This window comes from Lissotriton helveticus, chromosome 8, assembly GCF_964261635.1.
Source record: "Lissotriton helveticus chromosome 8, aLisHel1.1, whole genome shotgun sequence".
NCBI lineage: Eukaryota > Metazoa > Chordata > Amphibia > Caudata > Salamandridae > Lissotriton > Lissotriton helveticus.
Window position 1 is genome coordinate 1270358617 of NC_136069.1, and position 27831 is coordinate 1270386447.

Genomic DNA, 27831 nt, shown 5'->3' on the forward strand with positions numbered 1-27831 from the left:
TTGTACGATTTTTAAAATATATTTTGATATGGTAGTGTTTGAACGTAAAATTGTAACTAAATAATCTATATTTTAAAGACATTAATTTAATGTCATTTTAATACATTTGTTTAATATAAAAATGTTTTAAAAAGTTGTATTAATTAGTATATTTGTTTTTTGGGATCTTTAAATGCAAAATTGAAAAGTACATGTATTACATTTTCATAATTGTAAAAAATATTAACAGTTGCGAAATATTTTGATAATGTAAAATATTTATATTTATAAATTCTATTTTTTTTAAATATCATAAAAAAATGAATTGTATTGGTAATTTTGTGTCTGAAATTTATGCAATATTTTAACCCCTTCGATGCTCATGACGAGCTCAGCTCGTCATGAGGCACGGTGCTCGTGTGCTCATGACGAGCTGAGCTCGTCATGAACAATGGGAAATAAGGATATGCAGCACAGGAGCAGAATATGTCAAGCATCGATGAGGTTAAAGTGAATGAATAGTAGGAATTTTTAAATTTTGATTTGACATTAAACTTATAATATCCGGATACAAATTGTAAGTTAAACATTTTTATATAGAGGTTAGTAGTTTTAATTTTTTTTTAATTTACTGAAATATTAAGATATCTTGTAGTAATTTTGTATTTCAACATTTTTATTCATAGTATTTTAGATACATGCGTTTTAATGTGAATTGGATTTTTAATATTTGAAGATTTTACTGTCCAGCGTCTTTTTGCAAATTAGTATAGATTGGAGTGGGAATAGTAAATGTTGCTCCTTTAGTGTTCAGCACTTTCCCCAAGTTGGGTTATTTTGAAGTGGGAACAGTAAATGTCACCCCGTTAGAGTCCAACACTTTCCTTCAGTTGGTTTAGATTGTAGTCTGAATAGTGAATGTCACCCCTTTCATGTCCAGCACCTTCCTCAAATTGGTTCAGATTGGATTTGGACTATTAAATGCCAACCATTTAGAGTCTAACAATATCATTGAGTTGGTTTAGATTGGAGTGTGAATAGTAAATGTCACCCCTTTTTTGCCCAATACTTTCCCCACGTTGGTTTAGATTGGACTAAGAGTACTAAGGGGCTGATTATGATGTTGTCCGGAAACTCTTCAGACTGAATCGGTTTCGGAATCGTATCTGACCAAATCAGGTTCTGCGAATTTGACCAGCCGACTAAGATGCCTCTGGACATCATTCGGTCGGACTTGCATTGACTTCAATGGGAGCATGTGTCCTAAACGAGAACACAGGCTCCCATTGATAAAAGGGGTGGTTGGGAAAACCTTGCTCCCTGTGGTAGGCATCCCATGGTTTCTGCCACACTAGACATGAATGGAAAGGGTAGACCCATGGGTACCCCCATGAGTCAGATTCGGAGGGCCATGGGTAAAAGGGGGCCTGCTAAGGGATCCCAAAGTCAGATTTCGACAGCTGATCCATGTCAGAACAACCGATTCAGAAAAGCAGTCCAAATTGGCATCCTAATTGCTCGGCTGGAAACGCAGTCCGTAGACCGCTACGAATCATCTCCGGCTGACTCGGTTACTCTGAATGCCTTTCAGAACCAAGTCGGAAAGTCCAAACGGTTTCCAGCCACCGTAATTGGTCATTCACAAAAGTGTTCGAGTCAGTCGGAAAGGCAGGTTGCGAATTGGAGTTAGACTAATCGAATGCCATCCGGAGCCTTTCAGAACTACATCGTAATCAACTCCTAAATGTCACTCCTTTAGTGTACAACACCTTCCTCAAGTTGGTTCAGATTTGCGTGGTAATAGTAAATGTCACCCATTTGGGGTCCATCACCTTCTTCAAGTTGGTTTAGATTAGAGTGGGAATAGTAACTGTCACCCCTTTAGTGTCCAACTAAAGGGGTGCCTCATGCCCTGTGTGCATCCACAGGGCGTGAGGCACTAGGGGGACCTGTAGGGCCCCCTTTGTTTCCACACTGTTGCGCTTTTCATGGTGGTGGCACAGCTTATGGTTTCTGTTGCTGCACATTCGTGGCTGTAGTTGTAGCCCATATGGTTTAAGAATTGTTTTCCTTTCCGTATAGTGCTATATTTAGGGGCTGATTACAAATTTGACAGTCCAAAGGACTGCTGAACCTGTGGTGGTGGTCCAACCACTGCCACACTGTGGAATCACCCTCAGTTTTAGGACTGCGGTAGTCAGAAGGCCATGAAACTGCCGGCAATGCCAGGATCCAACATTCCACTGGGCTGGCTGTCTGCAACCGGGTGTATTATGCAGGTGGGGCCACTGCAGGCACAGCGAGTATATAATGAGTTGGATTTTTGTTGCCCTTTTCCTGGTGGTGATACCACCATGAAAAGGATGGCAGAAAGGAAACAGGCCCCCTGCCTCTTCTAGGCCTGGGGGTGCATGTGGGGGGACACATGTCGTGCCCTGCCTGTATCTGCACCCCCACTTCTGTGCACGGATTGCCATGTATGCCACACCATGTTGGAAGGTGCAGTCGGCCATCTGACTGCAGTGGTCTGCATTATAGGCTGTTCTATGAGCCTTGCAGACTGCTGCAACACCACCTGCCAGACCAAGATTTAATTCCTGATCTGGCAGTCGATTGATCGCACAACGGGTTTGGCGGTACTTCAGCAGACACTGGAGGACCACCACCACTGTAGGACCACCAAACTCACAATCAGGCCCATAGCCTCTTCTGTCATTGTATCTTTAAATAGTTTAACAGTATAAATATATTATAAATTCACCTTTGCTTATTATTAAGGCAAATTGAGGAAACTCTGCTAGATTCTCAGACTAGACCATTAAAGAAGAAATATATAAATCTCAACAACTACCTTACCAAGTAAGTACAACTTATACTTAAACTAAAACTTACTTGTTAATAAACTTAAAAATGTAAATTAGCAAATTGTTAATAAAACACTGTCCAACTTCTATCTGTTTACATAGGCTTCCACATAGGAAAAAACTACAACTTGGAAAAACAACAAACTACTAGAAACAAATAACTATCACAAATCAGCAAAAAGATGTAAGAAAGTAAGATAAATTAATAAAAAAAGACTATAAACTCATCCAAATATGGAGTGAAAACAAACCTAATTCCATCAACCCCTTCAAACTACCAATAAATTAACATTTAAAATTAAAGTGACATTTAAAAAAAATCCAACAGAAAAGAAAGCAACTGCTTCACACCCCAATGGAAAAGCTTCAAAACAGTGTGAAACCTTCAAACAGAACATATATGTAAGTATACAACATCGAAGAAGTTGCATAATTTTACATGTAAATATTGTATATATTTATAATATTACTCTACTTTCAGATATAATGACAGAGACAGCTAAATACATAACATCACTGAGAGGAAAGAAGTTACTAAATCACATAGGCTACTCCTACGGCCAAGAAAGTGCATCAACGAAAAATATGAATTGAAAATGCACCAAATAGTATTCTATTGCAGGCTATGGGAGGGTAACTGAACAAGATGATGTTGTAATTCATGTAAGAGAGCACAACCACCCCCATAAAAAAACAGAAATAGAAGTAAGGGAGGTATTGAGGGATATTAGAGAGGAAACCACTAGCTACTAGGTACCCACAATAAAATTCCTTAAAGACATATTGTGTAACATTCCCAAACACATCACAGGCCAATCACCACCCATACCAACTTTAAATAGTTTCATTGCATGAACTAAAAAAGCCACTAGTGTTACTCCTTCCCACGCTTGAAGACAGCAAGACAAAGAAATACCTGAACAACTAATAACGGCACATAGTAAGAAACCTTTCCTTTTACATGACAACCTATACGATAGGAAATGAATTCTAGTATTTTCCACAGAAATGTGCTTACTACAATTAAGCCATTTTCATACCAGAATGAAGGATGTCACCTTTAAAATATGTCTCAATCCATTTTCAAAATGGTGAATTATTTCATCCACCATTATAACTAGCCCATTGTCTGTGAAACTAGGTACCTCCCTGGAGGCCATGGTACTCTTCAATGACTTCTGAGACTTTCTTCTGTTCAATGTAAGGTAAAATGTTTGGTTGGGCGATTTGGTCTCTTCTGCAGGTGTGCCTTGGTGAATTATCTTCTTTTTAAATTTGGTAGATTTGGCAGATTTTCGCCGTCACTCCCACCAACTGCTTCAACGACTTACTCATCACTTCATGATACCGGTTTTCTCTTTTTATGGCTGACGGTTGGCTACCACTAACCTTGGAAGATGGTCTCTCCAGGAAATGGCCACATTGGTGGCTGCCATTGGCTTGCATTAGCAGATGGCAGATCACCACTGTAGAATGTTCGTTATGGAAGCCTGTCAGCCATCTCCCTGATAGACAACTACATACCACTGTGGCAGAGGAAAACTGGCTCCTCAACCAAACTTCAAATGAGGACTGTAGTCTTCAAACTGAACCAATTTTCGAGTGAGTAACATTATGTCAATCCTTCACCTTCATTAGATTGGATTCTTCATCGTACGGTTTGTCTGTGAACCAAGCCACATCATATGAGTGAGGCCTTGTTGTCATTGTAGGTGCTCAAAATGTTTCTGTACGTGCATGTAATTTTAGGAAAAATATACTGCAGCCATTTTAAACAATTCATCTAATTCTGTTTCAGTAGGAAAGTTTTCTCAAATATAAGTTTTCTCTTTGTACATACTGCAAGCCTCCCCCGAGCCCCCCCTAAGCGAACCACACCCGTAATGAAGCAACACTGCTTGTATTCTGCTTCACTAGCCATGTTTCTTTTCTTTTCCTGTCTTTTGCTTATCTACACATTTCGTTAAATCTGGGCAGCAGAGTTCAGGTTAATGTCTCCTGTTCAAAGCTGCAAGATTTTTGTAAATTGTGACTGTATCACTTAAGTGGTGCACTGTCTCTGCCTTGAAAATGGCGCATCCTCATTACATGCTCTTGGTCTACAGTTTGATCGGTTGTAAAATAGGCACTGTTCTCATCCCAGACAGAGACCAGTCTGGACTTATTTGTGGTTCCATCTGTGAGAAATTTGGCTTGGAAGTTCAAGCTAGTCTGTTCCTATAGGGATGAGACAGAAACTATTTAGTGTAAAGCTCGTCTCTGTCGCATGGACTGCTTTAACCCATATTAATACACTCCCACCCACCGTTTTCCTGCATAGTAGACTGGTAGCAATGTATCGTATGCCATTGATCTACTGTTGGCTCAACATTGTAATTCACACCTTGAACTTGGATCATGATTGCATGTGTTCTTCCCCCTCTTTATTCCACCGAATGTGAATAAAGAAATGTAAACAGAAAAAGAAAGCTTGTCTTTGTCTAGAGTGACACAGTGGGTAAAAACAGTGGAATTGAATATGTCCCGAATTATAGCTTGTCTCTAAGTTTGATACTAAGTCTGTATCCATCAATGTATTGTTAGTTACTGTCACAATGACAGGTGGATACTTAGTTGTACTGGAAAAAGTATTGCACCAACAAAATGACCGGCACTATCAAACCACTAGTACCTCTGTCACTCTAGACGGCAGACTGACTGATTTTGAGAAGAGCAGAGGTGATCTCCCTCATCCTGGTGCAATGTGCAAACACACCTGACTGTGGGAGCCTTTGTGACAACGATTGTGCGTCCTTACCTGCGTGGTACACATTCAGAACGCTTGCTGAGTATTAGTTGTCCCTGTGTCTTTAGCAGTATTAATGAGCCAGTTTATTTGAAGAGGGATTCTCTTATTGTATCTGAGCATTTCCCCATGGAATTGTTGGAATACTGTCTTGTAACCGTGTGGATGCACAACGTGCACACGTTATTCATTGTACAAGAGCGGCTGAAAAAGCACCAGTAATACGAAAATGCCAAAGGGATGCAAAAGTTGGTGGAAACATCTGTTGCATCTCTGGGGCGCTTTCATAGACTGGCTCTTGTGTTCTTTCTTTTTTTCTGAAAGATTCACGAAAATGTCCCTCCTTTCCTGCGCACTTGCTTACTCCATGTGCCTACAGTCAGCAGCAAAACGATGGGAAGTTGTTTCCTGTTCTTTGTAGGTGTTCATCTACGGAAGACCGTTTCACTTTCCTTCAGAAGCACCTGCATACACTGCAAAATTTGGAAAACTTCTCAAAATGTATTTATTGTCTGGTTTGAAACTTCTATATGCTTATTTTTACTTTGATTTCTGACACATCAAAATGTATTTATTGGATGAGCTTATGCTTAAATAAAGAAAGCAAACCAAAACAGATTGCGTATAGGGCAGGATTTACAAACCATTTTTTGAGTCACAAACAGACTGATTCACAGAATAGGTCTGTTTTCAACCGCAAAAATAAATTTAAGCATGTATTAATCCCAAATTGCGATTTAGAAACATGTTTCTCAAACGCAGTTTGAAATTGCGAACACATACCGATTAGGTATTTGGATGGGTAGTGTTTACCGCGTCCCTTCCAAATACTGAATCAGAATTGAATGGATGAATGTTTTGTGACTGAAATGCGGTTGCAAAACATTTACACTTTACCACCAACTTAAAGTTGGTAGTAACCCATTCATAAATTATTAAGGTCCCTTTTGGACCCCTTCCTCTTTGAGAATGTTTAAAAAATATTTTTTAAGAGCAGGCAGTGGTCTCACGGACCACTGCATACTCATGAAAAAAATGAAACTTTTCATTTTTCATTTTTAAACGCATCTCATTTTGTTTTAAGGACATGGTCGGTCTGCTGACCCCAACAGGCCACCATAACTTTGATGGCAGCAAATCAGAGTGGGTCACAAATTGCAACCTACCTTATTAATATTCATGAAGTACATCTATTTGTGACCCTCTATGAATCACTATTGGGCCAGATATTGTTTTTGTGCATTGGTAACAGCAATTACCGAACAGAGATTCACAAAAAATCGCTATTTGGTAATCCCTATGACTAATCTTCGCACATTTGGCCCATAGCCAGATAGTGCAATCCATCTGCTGTGTGGTGCCCATCCAGGTATTGATTTACTCCTAGGAGCAGACATCATTGTTGTGATAAGTGGTAGATAGTACAACATCACAGGGCAAACAATTAAAGCAGTAGTATATAATAGTGTATTAGTAAACATGGCAAGCTTTAGATTTGGATATGCTAAATGTCATTGCAGAACACATATTACAAGTTTTTGGGGGGAATTAAACAAACAAGTGAGAACAATCTTGTATTGTGTCAGTTAGCTTGTTAGCATAAGGACATAGCTGTCTGTATCTGTATTTTTTGTTGTTGCAAGAATTGGCCTTACTTGTCCTGCTTCAGTTGCAATGACTTCTGCCCCAGCTGAAATAACTAAATGACACAAATGAGTACCTGTACGAAAGAGTAGTAAAATCTACATTAACACTTGTATACATTTTAGGGCTTGTGTTACAGGGTGTTTATGTGTGGCATAAATGTGATTTGGACGAACAATGTGGGCATGAGTGAAGGAAAGATATGGATGTGTGCTTGTAGGTTTTGTTTTACAGATACATAGAGAGCAGGCACCACATTAGGTTTGTTGAGAAGGGAAGTCCATAGAGCAGGCAGAGGTATATTGTAGAGAGAAAATATTTCTCCAGGGGATTGGTGGGTGAAATGGTGATGGGATCCAGGTGGCTCTTCAGGAGGAATCCTGGAGAATGTCTTCTTGACCCACCTCCTCTCATCTTGACATTAGACTCCCAATGCATTCACAGAGTTTGTGAACTCCATACTTAAGGCTGCCTTCTGGGCTCCACTGAGGGAGAATGGAGGCAGCACATGTAGCTCCTTGTACTAATGTACCAATTTACCACAGCTGTTAAGACAAGAGCTGTCTCTTCCTCAGTGAATTTTGTTTTCCTTTTTATAATTGGCAGCAGTAAATGCACTCAGACTTTTGATCGTAAGATCGGGGTCGGACAGGACTGCGTCCTTACACACTTCCAAATGACATTGTACATTAAAAGTCTGGGCTCTGTCTTGACTAAAAACTGCAGGGTTCTCATCCAGATTTGCCACAGTCCCTTTTACTGTTTGTTTCACATCGATGTACCTGTTTTGTCAACCACATCTTAGACCTTAGCTTGAATGTCAACATAGGAAAAACGTTTATAATGAAATATGGGAGAAAAGTCAGGAAGTCTTGTTATTTTGTGGTTGGCAATTGCAAGTTAAGCCTCACTCCGACCTCTTATCTGGGTATATTATTTGAGGCACAAAGCTCATGGAATCTGGCTGTAAATAACAGGAATCTCCACTTCAATAAATCTACTTCTACTCTGCTAAATTTTCCCATCAAGCTCAGCAAAAACCTGTGAGGGAGATGCAAACTATATATAATGGCAAATGTTTGTTGGCAGCTCTAAATGGGGCGGGAATTTGAGGCTACAGCAACATCAACCAGCTCCATACAGATGAGATTTTTGTTTAGAAATCTTTTGTCTGTCCCGAAGAGCTATTCATGTTTTGTCTGCCATACTGAACTTGGGGTTTCATTTTTAACTGACTTGATTAGAATCCAGCCAGTTTTATTATGACATAAAGTATAGACTTGGGAACACACACTTTTAAAACAGCAGGTTAAAAAATGACTGTTTTAAACTGTTTCGGGTATATTTAAAGCCTGAAAAGGATGTGGGAACGGTACCGACCAACAAGCTGTCGGCGGTCCCGTACCCAGAATCATAATGCAACCGCCTTCAAGGTGGTCGTAAAGTTTATATTTTATATTGTGGCAGGTGCTGTGGGTTGCAGCACCCGCTGAAGTACAAAATATGCATTCTGTGCAAGCACCATGCAGCCTGCCACATGGTGCAGGTATATGTTGGGGGGCACCATAGGTGTCCCCTGGGGGCAATTTCAGAGGGCGAGGTTGGAAGGGGGTCCCGCTACAGGCCTCCAGTATCTTTTTCCACCTGCCTTTTCATGAGGGGTAAACCACCATGAAATGGCCGGCGGGAAGGGGCATCGTAATCCCTACGAAGGTGCCTGTCAGGCACCGCCACTGTTGAGGGGGATATGAGTCCCTCCGATCCACCCACAGGCTCCTTGAATCCATCTGATCTGTAGTGGTCGCTCTCTCTGACCGCCACCCATCCGCCTGCCATCCTAATGTGGCAGGTGGAAAACAGTATTGCGATGTGATGGTGGTCCTGCCATCATCGTAATCAGGCCCTTGGTTCAAGGTGTTTGGACAAAATATCAAATGAAAAAATTGAGATACAGAAATATTGTGTCAAGAATATTGGGACTGTAAATATATCGTGGACAGGTTTATTGAAGGTAAAAATTAGGTTTTTAGTGTTCATTTTAATATTGTTGTTAAAAATATCAATGTAGGAAATATCTTTGTATATAATATAATGTTTTAGTGTTAATTAGTATACCATGTATTACATTATTGTATGTGTTTAAGGTTACCTTAATTTTTTTCATATTTGAAACCTTTACCTTTTTAAATGTTAATCTTTTATAAACATATTAATGTTTATAAACTATTATTAAAATATATATTTTTTTAGTAGTAGGAATTTGGGTTATTAGGGGATAAGGTACTTACATTTTTAATTTCAATTTATACATTTTGAACATATGTAAGTTGACTTGTACGATTTTTAAAATATATTTTGATATGGTAGTGTTTGAACGTAAAATTGTAACTAAATAATCTATATTTTAAAGACATTAATTTAATGTCATTTTAATACATTTGTTTAATATAAAAATGTTTTAAAACGTTGTATTAATTAGTATATTTGTTTTTTGGGATCTTTAAATGCAAAATTGAAAAGTACATGTATTACATTTTCATAATTGTAAAAAATATTAAAAGTTGCGAAATATTTTGATAATGTAAAATATTTATATTTATAAATTCTATTTTTTTTAAATATCATAAAAAAATGAATTGTATTGGTAATTTTGTGTCTGAAATTCATGCAATATTTTAACCCCTTCGATGCTCATGACGAGCTCAGCTCGTCATGAGGCACGGTGCTCGTGTGCTCATGACGAGCTGAGCTCGTCATGAACAATGGGAAATAAGGATATGCAGCACAGGAGCAGAATATGTCAAGCATCGATGAGGTTAAAGTGAATGAATGGTAGGAATTTTTAAATTTTGATTTGACATTAAACTTATAATATCCGGATACAAATTGTAAGTTAAACATTTTTATATAGAGGTTAGTAGTTTTAATTTTTTTTTAATTTACTGAAATATTAAGATATCTTGTAGTAATTTTGTATTTCAACATTTTTATTCATAGTATTTTAGATACATGCGTTTTAATGTGAATTGGATTTTTAATATTTGAAGATTTTACTGTCCAGCGTCTTTTTGCAAATTAGTATAGATTGGAGTGGGAATAGTAAATGTTGCTCCTTTAGTGTTCAGCACTTTCCCCAAGTTGGGTTATTTTGAAGTGGGAATATTAAATGTCACCCCGTTAGAGTCCAACACTTTCCTTCAGTTGGTTTAGATTGTAGTCTGAATAGTGAATGTCACCCCTTTCATGTCCAGCACCTTCCTCAAATTGTTTCAGATTGGATTTGGACTATTAAATGCCAACCCTTTAGAGTCTAACAATATCATTGAGTTGGTTTAGATTGGAGTGTGAATAGTAAATGTCACCCCTTTTTTGCCCAATACTTTCCCCACGTTGGTTTAGATTGGACTAAGAGTACTAAGGGGCTGATTATGATGTTGTCCGGAAACTCTTCAGACTGAATCGGTTTCGGAATCGTATCTGACCAAATCAGGTTCTGCGAAGTTGACCAGCCGACTAAGATGCCTCTGGACATCATTCGGTCGGACTTGCATTGACTTCAATGGGAGCATGTGTCCTAAACGAGAACACAGGCTCCCATTGATAAAAGGGGTGGTTGGGAAAACCTTGCTCCCTGTGGTAGGCATCCCATGGTTTCTGCCACACTGTACATGAATGGAAAGGGTAGACCCATGGGTACCCCCATGAGTCAGATTCGGAGGGCCATGGGTAAAAGGGGGCCTGCTAAGGGATCCCAAAGTCAGATTTCGACAGCTGATCCATGTCAGAACAACCGATTCAGAAAAGCAGTCCAAATTGGCATCCTAATTGCTCGGCTGGAAACGCAGTCCGTAGACCGCTACGAATCATCTCCGGCTGACTCAGTTACTCTGAATGCCTTTCAGAACCAAGTCGGAAAGTCCAAACGGTTTCCAGCCACCGTAATTGGTCATTCACAAAAGTGTTCGAGTCAGTCGGAAAGGCAGGTTGCGAATTGGAGTTAGACTAATCGAATGCCATCCGGAGCCTTTCAGAACTACATCGTAATCAACTCCTAAATGTCACTCCTTTAGTGTACAACACCTTCCTCAAGTTGGTTCAGATTTGCGTGGTAATAGTAAATGTCACCCATTTGGGGTCCATCACCTTCTTCAAGTTGGTTTAGATTAGAGTGGGAATAGTAACTGTCACCCCTTTAGTGTCCAACTAAAGGGGTGCCTCATGCCCTGTGTGCATCCACAGGGCGTGAGGCACTAGGGGGACCTGTAGGGCCCCCTTTGTTTCCACACTGTTGCGCTTTTCATGGTGGTGGCACAGCTTATGGTTTCTGTTGCTGCACATTCGTGGCTGTAGTTGTAGCCCATATGGTTTAAGAATTGTTTTCCTTTCCGTATAGTGCTATATTTAGGGGCTGATTACAAATTTGACAGTCCAAAGGACTGCTGAACCTGTGGTGGTGGTCCAACCACTGCCACACTGTGGAATCACCCTCAGTTTTAGGACTGCGGTAGTCAGAAGGCCATGAAACTGCCGGCAATGCCAGGATCCAACATTCCACTGGGCTGGCTGTCTGCAACCGGGTGTATTATGCAGGTGGGGCCACTGCAGGCACAGCGAGTATATAATGAGTTGGATTTTTGTTGCCCTTTTCCTGGTGGTGATACCACCATGAAAAGGATGGCAGAAAGGAAACAGGCCCCCTGCCTCTTCTAGGCCTGGGGGTGCATGTGGGGGGACACATGTCGTGCCCTGCCTGTATCTGCACCCCCACTTCTGTGCACGGATTGCCATGTATGCCACACCATGTTGGAAGGTGCAGTCGGCCATCTGACTGCAGTGGTCTGCATTATAGGCTGTTCTATGAGCCTTGCAGACTGCTGCAACACCACCTGCCAGACCAAGATTTAATTCCTGATCTGGCAGTCGATTGATCGCACAACGGGTTTGGTGGTACTTCAGCAGACACTGGAGGACCACCACCACTGTAGGACCACCAAACTCACAATCAGGCCCATAGCCTCTTCTGTCATTGTATCTTTAAATAGTTTAACAGTATAAATATATTATAAATTCACCTTTGCTTATTATTAAGGCAAATTGAGGAAACTCTGCTAGATTCTCAGACTAGACCATTAAAGAAGAAATATATAAATCTCAACAACTACCTTACCAAGTAAGTACAACTTATACTTAAACTAAAACTTACTTGTTAATAAACGTAAAAATGTAAATTAGCAAATTGTTAATAAAACACTGTCCAACTTCTATCTGTTTACATAGGCTTCCACATAGGAAAAAACTACAACTTGGAAAAACAACAAACTACTAGAAACAAATAACTATCACAAATCAGCAAAAAGATGTAAGAAAGTAAGATAAATTAATAAAAAAAGACTATAAACTCATCCAAATATGGAGTGAAAACAAACCTAATTCCATCAACCCCTTCAAACTACCAATAAATTAACATTTAAAATTAAAGTGACATTTAAAAAAAATCCAACAGAAAAGAAAGCAACTGCTTCACACCCCAATGGAAAAGCTTCAAAACAGTGTGAAACCTTCAAACAGAACATATATGTAAGTATACAACATCAAAGAAGTTGCATAATTTTACATGTAAATATTGTATATATTTATAATATTACTCTACTTTCAGATATAATGACAGAGACAGCTAAATACATAACATCACTGAGAGGAAAGAAGTTACTAAATCACATAGGCTACTCCTACGGCCAAGAAAGTGCATCAATGAAAAATATGAATTGAAAATGTACCAAATAGTATTCTATTGCAGGCTATGGGAGGGTAACTGAACAAGATGATGTTGTAATTCATGTAAGAGAGCACAACCACCCCCATAAAAAAACAGAAATAGAAGTAAGGGAGGTATTGAGGGATATTAGAGAGGAAACCACTAGCTACTAGGTACCCACAATAAAATTCCTTAAAGACATATTGCGTAACATTCCCAAACACATCACAGGCCAATCACCACCCATACCAACTTTAAATAGTTTCATTGCATGAACTAAAAAAGCCACTAGTGTTACTCCTTCCCACGCTTGAAGACAGCAAGACAAAGAAATACCTGAACAACTAATAACGGCACATAGTAAGAAACCTTTCCTTTTACATGACAACCTATACGATAGGAAATGAATTCTAGTATTTTCCACAGAAATGTGCTTACTACAATTAAGCCATTTTCATACCAGAATGAAGGATGTCACCTTTAAAATATGTCTCAATCCATTTTCAAAATGGTGAATTATTTCATCCACCATTATAACTAGCCCATTGTCTGTGAAACTAGGTACCTCCCTGGAGGCCATGGTACTCTTCAATGACTTCTGAGACTTTCTTCTGTTCAATGTAAGGTAAAATGTTTGGTTGGGCGATTTGGTCTCTTCTGCAGGTGTGCCTTGGTGAATTATCTTCTTTTTAAATTTGGTAGATTTGGCAGATTTTCGCCGTCACTCCCACCAACTGCTTCAACGACTTACTCATCACTTCATGATACCGGTTTTCTCTTTTTATGGCTGACGGTTGGCTACCACTAACCTTGGAAGATGGTCTCTCCAGGAAATGGCCACATTGGTGGCTGCCATTGGCTTGCATTAGCAGATGGCAGATCACCACTGTAGAATGTTCGTTATGGAAGCCTGTCAGCCATCTCCCTGATAGACAACTACATACCACTGTGGCAGAGGAAAACTGGCTCCTCAACCAAACTTCAAATGAGGACTGTAGTCTTCAAACTGAACCAATTCTCGAGTGAGTAACATTATGTCAATCCTTCACCTTCATTAGATTGGATTCTTCATCGTACGGTTTGTCTGTGAACCAAGCCACATCATATGAGTGAGGCCTTGTTGTCATTGTAGGTGCTCAAAATGTTTCTGTACGTGCATGTATTTTTAGGAAAAATATACTGCAGCCATTTTAAACAATTCATCTAATTCTGTTTCAGTAGGAAAGTTTTCTCAAATATAAGTTTTCTCTTTGTACATACTGCAAGCCTCCCCCGAGCCCCCCCTAAGTGAACCACACCCGTAATGAAGCAACACTGCTTGTATTCTGCTTCACTAGCCATGTTTCTTTTCTTTTCCTGTCTTTTGCTTATCTACACATTTGGTTAAATCTGGGCAGCAGAGTTCAGGTTAATGTCTCCTGTTCAAAGCTGCAAGATTTTTGTAAATTGTGACTGTATCACTTAAGCGGTGCACTGTCTCTGCCTTGAAAATGGCGCATCCTCATTACATGCTCTTGGTCTACAGTTTGATCGGTTGTAAAATAGGCACTGTTCTCATCCCAGGCAGAGACCAGTCTGGACTTATTTGTGGTTCCATCTGTGAGAAATTTGGCTTGGAAGTTCAAGCTAGTCTGTTCCTATAGGGATGAGACAGAAACTATTTAGTGTAAAGCTCGTCTCTGTCGCATGGACTGCTTTAACCCATATTAATACACTCCCACCCACCGTTTTCCTGCATAGTAGACTGGTAGCAATGTATCGTATGCCATTGATCTACTGTTGGCTCAACATTGTAATTCACACCTTGAACTTGGATCATGATTGCATGTGTTCTTCCCCCTCTTTATTCCACCGAATGTGAATAAAGAAATGTAAACAGAAAAAGAAAGCTTGTCTTTGTCTAGAGTGACACAGTGGGTAAAAACAGTGGAATTGAATATGTCCCGAATTATAGCTTGTCTCTAAGTTTGATACTAAGTCTGTATCCATCAATGTATTGTTAGTTACTGTCACAATGACAGGTGGATACTTAGTTGTACTGGAAAAAGTATTGCACCAACAAAATGACCGGCACTATCAAACCACTAGTACCTCTGTCACTCTAGACGGCAGACTGACTGATTTTGAGAAGAGCAGAGGTGATCTCCCTCATCCTGGTGCAATGTGCAAACACACCTGACTGTGGGAGCCTTTGTGACAACGATTTGCGTCCTTACCTGCGTGGTACACATTCAGAACGTTTGCTGAGTATTAGTTGTCCCTGTGTCTTTAGCAGTATTAATGGGCCAGTTTATTTGAAGAGGGATTCTCTTATTGTATCTGAGCATTTCCCCATGGAATTGTTGGAATACTGACTTGTAACCGTGTGGATGCACAACGTGCACACGTTATTCATTGTACAAGAGCGGCTGAAAAAGCACCAGTAATACGAAAATGCCAAAGGGATGCAAAAGTTGGTGGAAACATCTGTTGCATCTCCGGGGCGCTTTCATAGACTGGCTCTTGTGTTCTTTCTTTTTTTCTGAAAGATTCACGAAAATGTCCCTCCTTTCCTGCGCACTTGCTTACTCCATGTGCCTACAGTCAGCAGCAAAACGATGGGAAGTTGTTTCCTGTTCTTTGTAGGTGTTCATCTACGGAAGACCGTTTCACTTTCCTTCAGAAGCACCTGCATACACTGCAAAATTTGGAAAACTTCTCAAAATGTATTTATTGTCTGGTTTGAAACTTCTATATGCTTATTTTTACTTTGATTTCTGACACATCGAAATGTATTGATTGGATGAGCTTATGCTTAAATAAAGAAAGCAAACCAAAACAGATTGCGTATAGGGCAGGATTTACAAACCATTTTTTGAGTCACAAACAGACTGATTCACAGAATAGGTCTGTTTTCAACCGCAAAAATACATTTAAGCATGTATTAATCCCAAATTGCGATTTAGAAACATGTTTCTCAAACGCAGTTTGAAATTGCGAACACATACCGATTAGGTATTTGGATGGGTAGTGTTTACCGCGTCCCTTCCAAATACTGAATCAGAATTGAATGGATGAATGTTTTGTGACTGAAATGCGGTTGCAAAACATTTACACTTTACCACCAACTTAAAGTTGGTAGTAACCCATTCATAAATTATTAAGGTCCCTTTTGGACCCCTTCCTCTTTGAGAATGTTTAAAAAATATTTTTTAAGAGCAGGCAGTGGTCTCACGGACCACTGCATACTCTTGAAAAAAATGAAACTTTTCATTTTTCATTTTTAAACGCATCTCATTTTGTTTTAAGGACATGGTCGGTCTGCTGACCCCAGCAGGCCACCATAACTTTGATGGCAGCAAATCAGAGTGGGTCACAAATTGCAACCTACCTTATTAATATTCATGAAGTACATCTATTTGTGACCCTCTATGAATCACTATTGGGCCAGATATTGTTTTTGTGCATTGGTAACAGCAATTACCGAACAGAGATTCACAAAAAATCGCTATTTGGTAATCCCTATGACTAATCTTCGCACATTTGGCCCATAGCCAGATAGTGCAATCCATCTGCTGTGTGGTGCCCATCCAGGTATTGATTTACTCCTAGGAGCAGACATCATTGTTGTGATAAGTGGTAGATAGTACAATATCACAGGGCAAACAATTAAAGCAGTAGTATATAATAGTGTATTAGTAAACATGGCAAGCTTTAGATTTGGATATGCTAAATGTCATTGCAGAACACATATTACAAGTTTTTGGGGGGAATTAAACAAACAAGTGAGAACAATCTTGTATTGTGTCAGTTAGCTTGTTAGCATAAGGACATAGCTGTCTGTGTCTGTATTTTTTGTTGTTGCAAGAATTGGCCTTACTTGTCCTGCTTCAGTTGCAATGACTTCTGCCCCAGCTGAAATAACTAAATGACACAAATGAGTACCTGTACGAAAGAGTAGTAAAATCTACATTAACACTTGTATACATTTTAGGGCTTGTGTTACAGGATGTTTATGTGTGGCATAAATGTGATTTGGACGAACAATGTGGGCATGAGTGAAGGAAAGATATGGATGTGTGCTTGTAGGTTTTGTTTTACAGATACATAGAGAGCAGGCACCACATTAGGTTTGTTGAGAAGGGAAGTCCATAGAGCAGGCAGAGGTGTATTGTAGAGAGAAAATATTTCTCCAGGGGATTGGTGGGTGAAATGGTGATGGGATCCAGGTGGCTCTTCAGGAGGAATCCTGGAGAATGTCTTCTTGACCCACCTCCTCTCATCTTGACATTAGACTCCCAATGCATTCACAGAGTTTGTGAACTCCATACTTAAGGCTGCCTTCTGGGCTCCACTGAGGGAGAATGGAGGCAGCCCATGTAGCTCCTTGTACTAATGTACCAATTTACCACAGCTGTTAAGACAAGAGCTGTCTCTTCCTCAGTGAATTTTGTTTTCCTTTTTATAATTGGCAGCAGTAAATGCACTCAGACTTTTGATCGTAAGATCGGGGTCGGACAGGACTGCGTCCTTACACACTTCCAAATGACATTGTACATTAAAAGTCTGGGCTTTGTCTTGACTAAAAACTGCAGGGTTCTCATCCAGATTTGCCACAGTCCCTTTTACTGTTTGTTTCACATCGATGTACCTGTTTTGTCAACCACATGTTAGACCTTAGCTTGAATGTCAACATAGGAAAAACGTTTATAATGAAATATGGGAGAAAAGTCAGGAAGTCTTGTTATTTTGTGGTTGGCAATTGCAAGTTAAGCCTCACTCCGACCTCTTATCTGGGTATATTATTTGAGGCACAAAGCTCATGGAATCTGGCTGTAAATAACAGGAATCTCCACTTCAATAAATCTACTTCTACTCTGCTAAATTTTCCCATCAAGCTCAGCAAAAACCTGTGAGGGAGATGCAAACTATATATAATGGCAAATGTTTGTTGGCAGCTCTAAATGGGGCGGGAATTTGAGGCTACAGCAACATCAACCAGCTCCAGACGGATGAGATTTTTGTTTAGAAATCTTTTGTCTGTCCCTAAGAGCTATTCATGTTTTGTCTGCCATACTGAACTAGGGGTTTCATTTTTAACTGACTTGATTAGAATCCAGCCAGTTTTATTATGACATAAAGTATAGACTTGGGAACACACACTTTTAAAACAGCAGGTTAAAAAATGACTGTTTTAAACTGTTTCGGGTATATTTAAAGCCTGAAAAGGATGTGGGAACGGTACCGACCAACAAGCTGTCGGCGGTCCCGTACCCAGAATCATAATGCAACCGCCTTCAAGGTGGTCGTAAAGTTTATATTTTATATTGTGGCAGGTGCTGTGGGTTGCAGCACCCGCTGAAGTACAAAATATGCATTCTGTGCAAGCACCATGCAGCCTGCCACATGGTGCAGGTATATGTTGGGGGGCACCATAGGTGTCCCCTGGGGGTAATTTCAGAGGGCGAGGTTGGAAGGGGGTCCCGCTACAGGCCTCCAGTATCTTTTTCCACCTGCCTTTTCATGAGGGGTAAACCACCATGAAATGGCCGGCGGGAAGGGGCATCGTAATCCCTACGAAGGTGCCTGTCAGGCACCGCCACTGTTGAGGGGGATATGAGTCCCTCCGATCCACCCACAGGCTCCTTGAATCCATCTGATCTGTAGTGGTCACTCTCTCTGACCGCCACCCATCCGCCTGCCATCCTAATGTGGCAGGTGGAAAACAGTATTGCGATGTGATGGTGGTCCTGCCATCATCGTAATCAGGCCCTTGGTTCAAGGTGTTTGGACAAAATATCAAATGAAAAAATTGAGATACAGAAATATTGTGTCAAGAATATTGGGACTGTAAATATATCGTGGACAGGTTTATTGAAGGTAAAAATTAGGTTTTTAGTGTTAATTTTAATATTGTTGTTAAAAATATCAATGTAGGAAATATCTTTGTATATAATATAATGTTTTAGTGTTAATTAGTATACCATGTATTACATTATTGTATGTGTTTACGGTTACCTTAATTTTTTTCATATTTGAAACCTTTACCTTTTTAAATGTTAATCTTTTATAAACATATTAATGTTTATAAACTATTATTAAAATATATATTTGTTTAGTAGTAGGAATTTGGGTTATTAGGGGATAAGGTACTTACATTTTTAATTTCAATTTATACATTTTGAACATATGTAAGTTGACTTGTACGATTTTTAAAATATATTTTGATATGGTAGTGTTTGAACGTAAAATTGTAAATAAATAATCTATATTTTAAAGACATTAATTTAATGTCATTTTAATACATTTGTTTAATATAAAAATGTTTTAAAAAGTTGTATTAATTAGTATATTTGTTTTTGGGGATCTTTAAATGCAAAATTGAAAAGTACATGTATTACATTTTCATAATTGTAAAAAATATTAAAAGTTGCGAAATATTTTGATAATGTAAAATATTTATATTTATAAATTCTATTTTTTTTAAATATCATAAAAAAATTAATTGTATTGGTAATTTTGTGTCTGAAATTCATGCAATATTTTAACCCCTTCGATGCTCATGACGAGCTCAGCTCGTCATGAGGCACGGTGCTCGTGTGCTCATGACGAGCTGAGCTCGTCATGAACAATGGGAAATAAGGATATGCAGCACAGGAGCAGAATATGTCAAGCATCGATGAGGTTAAAGTGAATGAATGGTAGGAATTTTTAAATTTTGATTTGACATGAATATAATAACGGATACAAATTGTAAGTTAAACATTTTTATATAGAGGTTAGTAGTTTTTTTTTTTTTTTTATTTACTGAAATATTAAGATATCTTGTAGTAATTTTGTATTTCAACATTTTTATTCATAGTATTTTAGATACATGCGTTTTAATGTGAATTGGATTTTTAATATTTGAAGATTTTACTGTCCAGCGTCTTTTTGCAAATTAGTATAGATTGGAGTGGGAATAGTAAATGTTGCTCCTTTAGTGTTCAGCACTTTCCCCAAGTTGGGTTATTTTGAAGTGGGAATAGTAAATGTCACCCCGTTAGAGTCCAACACTTTCCTTCAGTTGGTTTAGATTGTAGTCTGAATAGTGAATGTCACCCCTTTCATGTCCAGCACCTTCCTCAAATTGGTTCAGATTGGATTTGGACTATTAAATGCCAACCCTTTAGAGTCTAACAATATCATTGAGTTGGTTTAGATTGGAGTGTGAATAGTAAATGTCACCCCTTTTTTGCCCAATACTTTCCCCACGTTGGTTTAGATTGGACTAAGAGTACTAAGGGGCTGATTATGATGTTGTCCGGAAACTCTTCAGACTGAATCGGTTTCGGAATCGTATCTGACCAAATCAGGTTCTGCGAATTTGACCAGCCGACTAAGATGCCTCTGGACATCATTCGGTCGGACTTGCATTGACTTCAATGGGAGCATGTGTCCTAAACGAGAACACAGGCTCCCATTGATAAAAGGGGTGGTTGGGAAAACCTTGCTCCCTGTGGTAGGCATCCCATGGTTTCTGCCACACTGTACATGAATGGAAAGGGTAGACCCATGAGTACCCCCATGAGTCAGATTCAGAGGGCCATGGGTAAAAGGGGGCCTGCTAAGGGATCCCAAAGTCAGATTTCGACAGCTGATCCATGTCAGAACAACCGATTCAGAAAAGCAGTCCAAATTGGCATCCTAATTGCTCGGCTGGAAACGCAGTCCGTAGACCGCTACGAATCATCTCCGGCTGACTCGGTTACTCTGAATGCCTTTCAGAACCAAGTCGGAAAGTCCAAACGGTTTCCAGCCACCGTAATTGGTCATTCACAAAAGTGTTCGAGTCAGTCGGAAAGGCAGGTTGCGAATTGGAGTTAGACTAATCGAATGCCATCCGGAGCCTTTCAGAACTACATCGTAATCAACTCCTAAATGTCACTCCTTTAGTGTACAACACCTTCCTCAAGTTGGTTCAGATTTGCGTGGTAATAGTAAATGTTAACCATTTGGGGTCCATCACCTTCTTCAAGTTGGTTTAGATTAGAGTGGGAATAGTAACTGTCACCCCTTTAGTGTCCAACTAAAGGGGTGCCTCATGCCCTGTGTGCATCCACAGGGCGTGAGGCACTAGGGGGACCTGTAGGGCCCCCTTTGTTTCCACACTGTTGCGCTTTTCATGGTGGTGGCACAGCTTATGGTTTCTGTTGCTGCACATTCGTGGCTGTAGTTGTAGCCCATATGGTTTAAGAATTGTTTTCCTTTCCGTATAGTGCTATATTTAGGGGCTGATTACAAATTTGACAGTCCAAAGGACTGCTGAACCTGTGGTGGTGGTCCAACCACTGCCACACTGTGGAATCACCCTCAGTTTTAGGACTGCGGTAGTCAGAAGGCCATGAAACTGCCGGCAATGCCAGGATCCAACATTCCACTGGGCTGGCTGTCTGCAACCGGGTGTATTATGCAGGTGGGGCCACTGCAGGCACAGCGAGTATATAATGAGTTGGATTTTTGTTGCCCTTTTCCTGGTGGTGATACCACCATGAAAAGGATGGCAGAAAGGAAACAGGCCCCCTGCCTCTTCTAGGCCTGGGGGTGCATGTGGGGGGACACATGTCGTGCCCTGCCTGTATCTGCACCCCAACTTCTGTGCACGGATTGCCATGTATGCCACACCATGTTGGAAGGTGCAGTCGGCCATCTGACTGCAGTGGTCTGCATTATAGGCTGTTCTATGAGCCTTGCAGACTGCTGCAACACCACCTGCCAGACCAAGATTTAATTCCTGATCTGGCAGTCGATTGATCGCACAACGGGTTTGGCGGTACTTCAGCAGACACTGGAGGACCACCACCACTGTAGGACCACCAAACTCACAATCAGGCCCATAGCCTCTTCTGTCATTGTATCTTTAAATAGTTTAACAGTATAAATATATTATAAATTCACCTTTGCTTATTATTAAGGCAAATTGAGGAAACTCTGCTAGATTCTCAGACTAGACCATTAAAGAAGAAATATATAAATCTCAACAACTACCTTACCAAGTAAGTACAACTTATACTTAAACTAAAACTTACTTGTTAATAAACTTAAAAATGTAAATTAGCAAATTGTTAATAAAACACTGTCCAACTTCTATCTGTTTACATAGGCTTCCACATAGGAAAAAACTACAACTTGGAAAAACAACAAACTACTAGAAACAAATAACTATCACAAATCAGCAAAAAGATGTAAGAAAGTAAGATAAATTAATAAAAAAAGACTATAAACTCATCCAAATATGGAGTGAAAACAAACCTAATTCCATCAACCCCTTCAAACTACCAATAAATTAACATTTAAAATTAAAGTGACATTTAAAAAAAATCCAACAGAAAAGAAAGCAACTGCTTCACACCCCAATGGAAAAGCTTCAAAACAGTGTGAAACCTTCAAACAGAACATATATGTAAGTATACAACATCGAAGAAGTTGCATAATTTTACATGTAAATATTGTATATATTTATAATATTACTCTACTTTCAGATATAATGACAGAGACAGCTAAATACATAACATCACTGAGAGGAAAGAAGTTACAAAATCACATAGGCTACTCCTATGGCCAAGAAAGTGCATCAACGAAAAATATGAATTGAAAATGTACCAAATAGTATTCTATTGCAGGCTATGGGAGGGTAACTGAACAAGATGATGTTGTAATTCATGTAAGAGAGCACAACCACCCCCATAAAAAAACAGAAATAGAAGTAAGGGAGGTATTGAGGGATATTAGAGAGGAAACCACTAGCTACTAGGTACCCACAATAAAATTCCTTAAAGACATATTGCGTAACATTCCCAAACACATCACAGGCCAATCACCACCCATACCAACTTTAAATAGTTTCATTGCATGAACTAAAAAAGCCACTAGTGTTACTCCTTCCCACGCTTGAAGACAGCAAGACAAAGAAATACCTGAACAACTAATAACGGCACATAGTAAGAAACCTTTCCTTTTACATGACAACCTATACGATAGGAAATGAATTCTAGTATTTTCCACAGAAATGTGCTTACTACAATTAAGCCATTTTCATACCAGAATGAAGGATGTCACCTTTAAAATATGTCTCAATCCATTTTCAAAATGGTGAATTATTTCATCCACCATTATAACTAGCCCATTGTCTGTGAAACTAGGTACCTCCCTGGAGGCCATGGTACTCTTCAATGACTTCTGAGACTTTCTTCTGTTCAATGTAAGGTAAAATGTTTGGTTGGGCGATTTGGTCTCTTCTGCAGGTGTGCCTTGGTGAATTATCTTCTTTTTAAATTTGGTAGATTTGGCAGATTTTCGCCGTCACTCCCACCAACTGCTTCAACGACTTACTCATCACTTCATGATACCGGTTTTCTCTTTTTATGGCTGACGGTTGGCTACCACTAACCTTGGAAGATGGTCTCTCCAGGAAATGGCCACATTGGTGGCTGCCATTGGCTTGCATTAGCAGATGGCAGATCACCACTGTAGAATGTTCGTTATGGAAGCCTGTCAGCCATCTCCCTGATAGACAACTACATACCACTGTGGCAGAGGAAAACTGGCTCCTCAACCAAACTTCAAATGAGGACTGTAGTCTTCAAACTGAACCAATTCTCGAGTGAGTAACATTATGTCAATCCTTCACCTTCATTAGATTGGATTCTTCATCGTACGGTTTGTCTGTGAACCAAGCCACATCATATGAGTGAGGCCTTGTTGTCATTGTAGGTGCTCAAAATGTTTCTGTACGTGCATGTATGTTTAGGAAAAATATACTGCAGCCATTTTAAACAATTCATCTAATTCTGTTTCAGTAGGAAAGATTTCTCAAATATAAGTTTTCTCTTTGTACATACTGCAAGCCTCCCCCGAGCCCCCCCTAAGCGAACCACACCCGTAATGAAGCAACACTGCTTGTATTCTGCTTCACTAGCCATGTTTCTTTTCTTTTCCTGTCTTTTGCTTATCTACACATTTGGTTAAATCTGGGCAGCAGAGTTCAGGTTAATGTCTCCTGTTCAAAGCTGCAAGATTTTTGTAAATTGTGACTGTATCACTTAAGCGGTGCACTGTCTCTGCCTTGAAAATGGCGCATCCTCATTACATGCTCTTGGTCTACAGTTTGATCGGTTGTAAAATAGGCACTGTTCTCATCCCAGGCAGAGACCAGTCTGGACTTATTTGTGGTTCCATCTGTGAGAAATTTGGCTTGGAAGTTCAAGCTAGTCTGTTCCTATAGGGATGAGACAGAAACTATTTAGTGTAAAGCTCGTCTCTGTCGCATGGACTGCTTTAACCCATATTAATACACTCCCACCCACCGTTTTCCTGCATAGTAGACTGGTAGCAATGTATCGTATGCCATTGATCTACTGTTGGCTCAACATTGTAATTCACACCTTGAACTTGGATCATGATTGCATGTGTTCTTCCCCCTCTTTATTCCACCGAATGTGAATAAAGAAATGTAAACAGAAAAAGAAAGCTTGTCTTTGTCTAGAGTGACACAGTGGGTAAAAACAGTGGAATTGAATATGTCCCGAATTATAGCTTGTCTCTAAGTTTGATACTAAGTCTGTATCCATCAATGTATTGTTAGTTACTGTCACAATGACAGGTGGATACTTAGTTGTACTGGAAAAAGTATTGCACCAACAAAATGACCGGCACTATCAAACCACTAGTACCTCTGTCACTCTAGAGGGCAGACTGACTGATTTTGAGAAGAGCAGAGGTGATCTCCCTCATCCTGGTGCAATGTGCAAACACACCTGACTGTGGGAGCCTTTGTGACAACGATTGTGCGTCCTTACCTGCGTGGTACACATTCAGAACGTTTGCTGAGTATTAGTTGTCCCTGTGTCTTTAGCAGTATTAATGAGCCAGTTTATTTGAAGAGGGATTCTCTTATTGTATCTGAGCATTTCCCCATGGAATTGTTGGAATACTGTCTTGTAACCGTGTGGATGCACAACGTGCACACGTTATTCATTGTACAAGAGCGGCTGAAAAAGCACCAGTAATACGAAAATGCCAAAGGGATGCAAAAGTTGGTGGAAACATCTGTTGCATCTCTGGGGCGCTTTCATAGACTGGCTCTTGTGTTCTTTCTTTTTTTCTGAAAGATTCACGAAAATGTCCCTCCTTTCCTGCGCACTTGCTTACTCCATGTGCCTACAGTCAGCAGCAAAACGATGGGAAGTTGTTTCCTGTTCTTTGTAGGTGTTCATCTACGGAAGACCGTTTCACTTTCCTTCAGAAGCACCTGCATACACTGCAAAATTTGGAAAACTTCTCAAAATGTATTTATTGTCTGGTTTGAAACTTCTATATGCTTATTTTTACTTTGATTTCTGACACATCGAAATGTATTTATTGGATGAGCTTATGCTTAAATAAAGAAAGCAAACCAAAACAGATTGCGTATAGGGCAGGATTTACAAACCATTTTTTGAGTCACAAACAGACTGATTCACAGAATAGGTCTGTTTTCAACCGCAAAAATACATTTAAGCATGTATTAATCCCAAATTGCGATTTAGAAACATGTTTCTCAAACGCAGTTTGAAATTGCGAACACATACCGATTAGGTATTTGGATGGGTAGTGTTTACCGCGTCCCTTCCAAATACTGAATCAGAATTGAATGGATGAATGTTTTGTGACTGAAATGCGGTTGCAAAACATTTACACTTTACCACCAACTTAAAGTTGGTAGTAACCCATTCATAAATTATTAAGGTCCCTTTTGGACCCCTTCCTCTTTGAGAATGTTTAAAAAATATTTTTTAAGAGCAGGCAGTGGTCTCACGGACCACTGCATACTCATGAAAAAAATGAAACTTTTCATTTTTCATTTTTAAACGCATCTCATTTTGTTTTAAGGACATGGTCGGTCTGCTGACCCCAGCAGGCCACCATAACTTTGATGGCAGCAAATCAGAGTGGGTCACAAATTGCAACCTACCTTATTAATATTCATGAAGTACATCTATTTGTGACCCTCTATGAATCACTATTGGGCCAGATATTGTTTTTGTGCATTGGTAACAGCAATTACCGAACAGAGATTCACAAAAAATCGCTATTTGGTAATCCCTATGACTAATCTTCGCACATTTGGCCCATAGGCCCCTACATTCTGATAATTTCTCAAAATGATGTACCTTGACCAAGTAACAACATAACAAGTCTATTTGTAGAATGCCAAGAAGAGGTCTCATATCACTAATAAGATACTACAGATGTATATCCTTACCCAACTTATTGATAGACATTCTATTAACCTTCTCAGATTAATGCAGGCTGTGTGAAGCCACCAATATTTGGGCCTGTGACAATAAAGTCAAGCACAGATCCCTAAGTTGATGTATTCGTTCCTTGTTCTACCTGATCCAAATGTTGTGCCTGGCTTAGAGGAATACAAATACAAGCTAAGAAATGTGTTCTCCAGCCTTATTTCCAAATACATTTCTATTTTGTACATTGCCTATATTTTGTGTTCTGCGAGTTTTTGAGGTAGTGATGATTAACATTACAAGTGACAATCTAACCTCACGTTATTGCTATACAAGATCAAGCATTTAACTAGGCAAGAATGTGTATTTTTTAGACTCTACTCATTACACTTTGTGAATTGTGGAACTGTACTGTGGAATTTCCGAAGTAGTTCATCTTAAATTACATTTTACAACGCCTTAAAGTTAATGTCAACTGCCGAGTATTGTGGTTGAATATCTGTATGGTTCATGAAATGTAAATTAATTATCTCTTACACGCAGATATTGCTTATCTTTCTCAAAGTCTCATTAGAATGCAAATGACTCTAATTAGGTCACTGACAGGCATCATTTTTCAAGATTTAAATATAAAACTTCCCAAACCGTATAAAAAGCCCTCCTTAAAACCCCATACCAAGTAATTCTTCATTCAAGAGGTTTAATTAGCTCAGTGATAATGTTTCAGGATAACTAAATTAACATGTTATTGTATTTTGAAAACACTAGTGATTTTAACTTTGCAACATATAACAACTTTACCGGAAGAGGCATTAGGCCGTATAGCACAAAGTTCTAGGGGCCCTACGTTTAGACTAAAGGCCTTATTTAGAGCTTGGTGGGTGGGCCGCAAAATGAGTAGTCCACAGAACGTGGTGGATGTTCTGGCAACTGTGTTCCACATGCCATAGGCTGCAATTCATTTTTAATGTGGCAGACAGGACATCCATCACAGTTGTGACGAGTATCCTACCCACCAGCTTAGACCCTTAGGGCCGTATTACGAGTACGGCGGTCCTGTGGACCGCCGTACTTGTGGTGTAGGTCTAATCACTGCCACACTGCCATATTATGATTGTGGCGATCAGACCGCCCTAAGACCACTGGCTCCGACGGGATCAAGAATCCAACTGTGCTGGAAGTCTGAAAATGGGCAGGGAAATGCTAGAGGTGCCGCTGTGGCACCCCTGAGCTTATTCTGACTTTTATTTCCACCTCCCTTTTCATGGTAGTGAGCCAGCCATGAAAAAGGTGGCATACATGGAATTAAGGGGCCCTGACAGGGCACCTTGGCGCTTCTGGGTCTGGGGGTACATGCAGGGGGCACATATTGTACCCCCCTGGAATCGCACCCTCGGTTTCTGCACAGTTTGGCATGTTTGCTACACCATGCAGGATCCTGCTGCAGGTGCTGTCACAGCGGTGGTCTGCTGTTAAGGCTTGTCTATGGGTCTAACAGCCGACCTTGGTTGGCATGTCTAAAGTAAACAACAGACCAAAACTAAATAAAAGGAACACAAAACA